The sequence below is a fragment of the Coffea eugenioides genome, chromosome 1 (genome assembly GCF_003713205.1).
Source record: "Coffea eugenioides isolate CCC68of chromosome 1, Ceug_1.0, whole genome shotgun sequence".
Lineage (NCBI taxonomy): Eukaryota > Viridiplantae > Streptophyta > Magnoliopsida > Gentianales > Rubiaceae > Coffea > Coffea eugenioides.
Window position 1 is genome coordinate 4,820,507 of NC_040035.1, and position 6,962 is coordinate 4,827,468.

Here is a 6,962-nt window from a genome sequence, read left to right on the forward strand (position 1 = left end):
CACAGTCTTCTCCAATATGATCCCACGGGACTTGCAATAGATTTCAAATGGTCATCTGTACTCACCACCATTATCAGCACGTACACACATTAACTGCTTGCCAGTTTCTCTTTCAATTTTGTTATGAAAATCTTTAAACACATCCAAAATCTAATCTTTGGATTTCAAAACAAAACACCAAACCTTACTAGCAAAGTCGTCAATAAAAATTACAAAATAAACAGCACCACCAAGAGACTTATTTTTCATATAGCAAACATGAGTGTGCACCAACTCTAACGGATTCAATTTTCTAGATGGGAAAAAACTTTGTATTGTTTTCCATAAATGCAGTCAACACAAGGTTTAAGTGCATTACCTCTAATTTCAGGTAGGAGCTGCTTGTGAACAAGTGTCTGAATCCTCTTTTCATCTATGTGCCCAAGTCGCCTATGCCAAAGGTCAATTGAGAAATCACGAACTGCATTCACTTCTCCCTTCCTCAACTTGACTTGCATCACGTAGAGGGTATTATGCTTCTTTCCTCTGACAACAATGAGATTTCCTTTGCTGAGTTTCCATTTCCATCCACCTTGCAAGTTATGGTACCCCTCATCGTCAAGTTTTTCCGTAGAAATAAGATTAAGGCGAATATCAGGAACAAGTTGAACATTTCTCAAGATTAGTTGGCACCTGATATCTGTGTCCAAATATATGTCTCCCATGCCAACAACTTTGCATGAGACCTCATTTTCCATCCTAACATAGCCAAAGTCTCCTTCGATGTATGTTGAGAAGAAATGCCTATGTGGAGTAATATGGTAGGATGCACCCAAATCAATTACCCAATCACTATCATAACAGATAATATTCACCTGACCATCATCACAGAATACAAACATATTATCATGAGCTGCCACAGCTGCTGTAGTCTCTTCATCACCTTTTTCTTTTGCCTTATCTTTTTTCTCAGCTTGTTCCCGTTTTAAAATTTTGCATTCCTTCATATAATGCACATTTTTTTACAATAATAGCATGCAATATTTTTTGCAATTCATACCTGCCTCTGGATTTGTCATTCCTATTGTGGGGTCCTTTACTTTTGCTTCTCCCTCTTCTTTCTTTCTTTTCTGTCACCAGGGTCTGGAACTCATAGATAATTCCTTGTTCCTTCCTCATGAACTCTTCATTAATCACGATCTCTTTTTGCAATAGCTATGGTCAATGCAGCATTGGGAGCTGAATTGCTGACGGAAACCACCATGATTTTTCAACTATCTAGTAGTGAACTGAACAATAATAGAGCCTATACTTCATCATCCAAATTCAAATTTAACGTAGTTGCCTAGTTTATCAATTCCTTGCTCCTTTCTCATGAACTCTTCATTTATCATGACTTCTTTTGCAATAACCATGGTCAACACACCATTAGGATCCGAATTGCTGATGGAGACCACTATGGTTTCCCAGCTGTTCGGTAGTGAACTGAACAATAATAGAACCTGTACTTTGTCATCCAAATTCAAATTTAACGTAGTTGCTTGGTTTATTAATTCTTGAAAATTACTCAAGTGTTCAGCCATATCTTCCCTATCTTTATATCTCATATGAGTAATCTGCTTCAGACAACTAACCTTGTTCAAACCGATCTTCCGTTCATACATGATCTCAAGTCTTTTTCATAATACATCAGCTCTGGTGTCATTAGCAAATTGCTGAAAATATTCTGACCAATCCATTTTCTAATATTACCAACAATTTTCTATGCATAACAAACCTATAGGTTCAAACAAGTCTCTACAATACAAATAGTCTTTCATTCTAGACTTTCAAATCGAATAATTAGTTGCATTTAATTTTATCATACAACCACTATCCGAATTATCCATTTTTAACTAGTACAACTGAGCAGTCCAACCTGACTGCTCTGATACCACTTTGCTGGGAAAGGGGTACTGGTGCAGGCACACAATATTGAGAAAGTTTTTTACGTGTAAAACCCAAATTGAGAAAAATTACGGGACCTAGTCCAGTAAAAAATCTCAACTATCACAATAATGAGAATACACAGGTGTACTCGAAATACTCGAATGACAATAATATCCCAAATATCAATCAAATGAAATTGCTATAAAATCACCTCCAAAAATTGCAACTGTCAAAGAATTGGGTTTGAAAAGGTGTTATCAAACGAAGAAAAAATCCGAAATCTCAACTAGTAGATGAGTAGAACTTGATGAGAGGATCGTGTATGTAAAATTTCGTTTCAATCGGGATTCGAATCACCTTCCAATCAAGAATTTGAAATTATTTCTCTCTCACCTATTTCTCTCTCTTCATTCTTCACCCAGAGACAGCAAGAGTGGCGGCTGACCTTTTTCTCACACACAAAAAAGAAAGCTTCTCACGGCTACTACTTATTTTTCGACTTGAAAACCCTCAAGTCTTGTTAGCTTGTGTTTTAGGTTGGCCCACAAATGGGCTAGCCCACAGAAGTCCAACAATATCAGAGTTACTTGTACAGGCACTTTATTGAGAAAAAGGTACTGGTGCAGACACACAATATCAGAGTTAACTCAAGATAAATTACATTTTTCCCAAGTACTAGTTAAAATAGGAATAAACCAAATTACCAAGTAGTAATATCGGCAGTGATAATCAAATATAGGAAAATAAAAGGCACAGGACACCAAGATTTGTTACGTGAAAAACCCAAATTGAAAAAAATTACGGGACCTAATCTAGTCAAAAATCTCCACTATCACAATAATGAGAATACATTGGTCTACCTGAAATATTCGGATGACAATAATAGCACCAATATCAACCAAATGAAATTGCTACAAAATCACCCCCAAAAATTGCAACTGCCAAAGAAGTGGGTATGGAAAGGCATTACCAAAAGAAGAGAAAATTCGAAATTTGAACCAGTAGATGAGTAGAGTTTGATAAGAGGATTGCGTATTTAAAATTTAGTCTTTATCGGGATTCGAATCACCCTCCAATTAAGAACTTGAAGTCATTTCTCTTTCTCCTGTTTCTCTCTCTTCGTTCTTCACCCAAAGATAGCAAGAGTGGCGGCTGACCTTTTTCTCACACACAAAAAAGAAAGCTTCTCACGGCTGCTACTTATTTTTCTATTTGAAAATCCTCAAGTCTTGTTAGCTTGTGTTTTAGGTTGGCCCACAAATGGGCTAGCCCACCCAAGTCCAACAATATCAGAGTTACTGGTACAGGCACTTTGTTGGGAAAGGAGTGCTGGTGTAAGTACAAAATATCAGAGTTAGCCGAGGATAAATTACTCTTTCCCCAAATACTAATTAAAATAAAAATAAATCAAATTACCAAGTAATAATACCTGTAGTGATAATAAAATGTAGGAAAATAAAAGGCACAAAACACCAAAATTTTTTACGTGGAAAATCCAAATTGGAAAAAATCACTAGATCTAGTCCAGTCAAAAATCTCCACTATCATAATAATGGGAATACACAGGTCTATCCGAAATATTCGGATGACAATAATATCAACCAAACGAAATTGTTACAAAATCATCTCCAAAAATTACAACTGTCAAAGTAATGGGTTTGAAAAGGTGGTTACTGAACGAAGATGAAATCCGAAATCTGAACTAGTAGATGAGTAGAACTTGATGAGAGGATCGTGTATGTAAAATTTTGTCTCAATTAGGATTCGAATCACCCTTCAATCAAGAATTTGAAGTTATTTCTCTCTCTTCGTTCTTCACCCAGAGACTGCAAGAATGGTGGCTGACCTTTTTCTCTCACTGATAAGAGTTTATTTTACGTATTTTTAAATGCATTTTATTAGTTAATTTAGAGTTGATTATTTAGTTTTATAATTAAAATAAAGAAGTTTTTGGTAAAATTATATATTTTTGGTAAAAGTAGATAATATTGTATTTTTAGTGATTTTAATGGTAAAAACTTCATTTTTATGCAAGAATGATGATTCAATCACCAATGGATGTCAATTGAGGTGAAAAGTAGATAATTGGTGATGAATTCAAGTAGTAACAAGAAGAATGAAGTGAAAAACGTTCAAGTAAGGAAATGCAATACAAGTCAGTTTTGACACTCTTCGGTATTTCGACCATATCTGGAGCTACACTTATCGGATTGAGGTGATCTTTATACCATTTTAAAGCTAAGAAAGAGACCTACAATTTGTATGAAAACATCGAAATCCAATTCTGCCATTTTCATGGACAAAAAGTTGGAATACAGAAGCTGCATTCTGTGGTCGGAAGTTAAAACAGAGGTTTGACTAGGTGATAGTATTTCGATCATATCTCAGGTTACAAAGATCCGATTTAGATGATTTTTGAAGTATTGAAAAGCTAACTCAAAGGGTACAACTTTTGTATTTTGCACAAAAGCTAGTTCGGCCTTTATCATGGAGAAAATCGCAATTGAAATAAGGCCAGAGTGAAAACGCGAGTTGATGCCGCGTTTTGTGTAGGCGCGTTTTGTAGCCAAAATTCTGCAATTTGCTCAGCCATTTCTCTTGTGTTCATACCACTTTCAAGCTATAAGATACAAGGGAATTCGGTGCACATGCTTCAGAAGACAAAAGGGTAAGAAATGTGGCTTATTTTCAAGTCAAAAACTTTGGTTATTAACTATGATAACAAAGTGGAGATTTGGGAATCAAGGGTTGGAATTTGACTTGGAAAAATGGAGCCTTTGAGTAGTTTTTATGCAGAGACATTGAGGGAAGTCTGGAGATCCATCGGTAGCTAGTATTCTTACTAACAAACATATTCTCTCTAGCTAGAAACTTGCAAGGGCAATTGAGGTTTCATCTTGTAATCATCTAAGTTCAAGACAAAGGAGATTTTTGGAAGGCTTCACCATATCTTGGCTAAGACTTTCTTTACTCTTTTTGTATTTGTAATTCATGAAGATTTACATTAATGAAGTTATGAGTGTTTCATCATTCATGATTAACTAATTTCATTTATCTAAGGAGTAGATGAAGCTTATGACCAAGTGATATGAAGTGATTGTGATTTATACTTGTTATACCTTGTATTAACTTATCTACTTGTATATGTTGGATTACTTGTTATTGTTTGATCACCAATAGCAGGTTTATAGTTATTTTTAATCATTGAAAAATGGTAAAAATAATGGAATGACATAAGTAGAGCTTGAGTAGTATATTCATGAGAATAGAAATACATTCAAGTGGATGAAATCTACATTTCATGTATACACAAAACAGATTTAGTATTTACCAAGAGATTAGGAAAAACTAATCTGTTTTAACCCATTATTATCATGAGAATGTGATTTTGGTATTGTTGGAAATGAATTCTTGGTTAAACAAGAATAGTAACAAGTGTTAAATTCATTCGTTTTAGATCTGTTGTGTCATATGTGGAATCTGCGTCTCTAGATCTTAATATTTAGTGACTTCTACTCCTTTTGTGAAATTGCATTTATCTAGTTAAGAATTTTTGTAGTTGGATTAAATTCTGAATTTTCTGCTCAAATTTATTGTGAGTCTAAATAATAGGATAAATTAGTATCTAATAATTGTTTTAATTGCTTCTCGTGAGATCGACCCGATACATACCCACTATTATGATTTTGGCCTATATACTTGCAGTAAAAATGGGTATAATTCGAAATTAAACTTGAATTTAAAGCAAAATCCCATCAAGTTTTTGGCGCCGTTGCCGGGGAGCGGCAATATTAGAGCCTAATCATCTTTATTAATTTAGACAAATTTATTGTTATTAGTTGTGCTGATTATATTTAATCCTACATTGTAATCAATTTTTGACAATTGAAGTTGCATAATATCTCTTATTTCTGTTTGTAGTGTATGCACCGAGTGTCTCGAGAAGTTGCACTTTTCGATCCAGAAATTGAAAGGACACTACGTAGACAAAGGAGGAACACACCACAGCAAGAGGAACAAGAGATTTGGCAACCAATAGAGGAAATCTTAATAGAGCTTCCATTTGAAGAAAAAATTGACGAAAACGTAGCAAATAGGCGAGTTCTACGAGATTTTGCTCTATCGGGAACACAAGAATCTCAAACAAGCATAGTAAGGCCTACGGTAAATGCTAACAATTTTAAGATTAAACCATCACTTATCCAAATGGTTCAACAATCTCAATTTGGAGGTAATGCAGTAGAAGATCCTAATTCACACCTAGCTACATTTTTGGAAATTTGTGATACAATTAAAATAAATGGAGTTAGTGATGATGCTATAAGGCTAAGATTGTTCCCATTTTCATTGAGAGATAAGGCCAAACTTTGGCTACATTCTCATGCTTCTAATACTTTCACCGGATGGGATGATTTATCAAGAGCATTCTTGAATAAGTATTTTCCACCAGGTAAGACTGCTAAGCTAAGAATGGATATCACTAGTTTTAACTAATTGGAAGGTGAATCATTATATGAGGCATGGGAAAGGTTTAGAGATTTGTTTCGAAAATGTCCACATCATGGACTGCCAGAGTGGTTAATCACATAAACCTTCTATAATGGTTTAGATTTTTCTACTAAAACTATGATCGATGCAGCTGCAGGTGGAGCTTTAATGGGTAAATCACCCCAAGAAACTTAGAATTTGATAGAAGAAATGGCCGCAAATAACTACCAATGGGCCAATGAGAGAGGTAATACAAGACGTCACGCAGGTATGATAGAAATGGACACTCTCAATATGCTGAGTGCTCAAATGAATAATGTGATGAAATTGCTAAGTAGACAAGGTGGAGTTGGTTCAAATTTATCTAATGCACATGTAGCATGTTGTTCTATATGTGGAGGTGACCATGATACTAATGAATGTGTTGATTCTGAGCAGGTACAATTCGTCAATAATTACAATCGAAGTGCTCAAAATAATCCCTACTCGAATACTTATAATCCGGGGTGGAGAAATCATCCAAACTTTGGATGGAAGGACCAAGGAAATCAACCAAGGCCAACCAA

At 35.0% G+C, this 6,962-nt stretch overlaps 1 non-coding gene across 1 annotated transcript; it reads right to left on the reverse strand.

Annotated features, from left to right (window-relative positions):
* Positions 1–6,369: 6,369 nt before the first annotated feature.
* On the reverse strand, positions 6,370–6,476 carry LOC113753211. The gene has a single exon (XR_003465001.1). It is a non-coding gene; the product is annotated as a small nucleolar RNA R71 (small nucleolar RNA).
* Between the last annotated feature and the right edge of the window lie 486 nt (positions 6,477–6,962).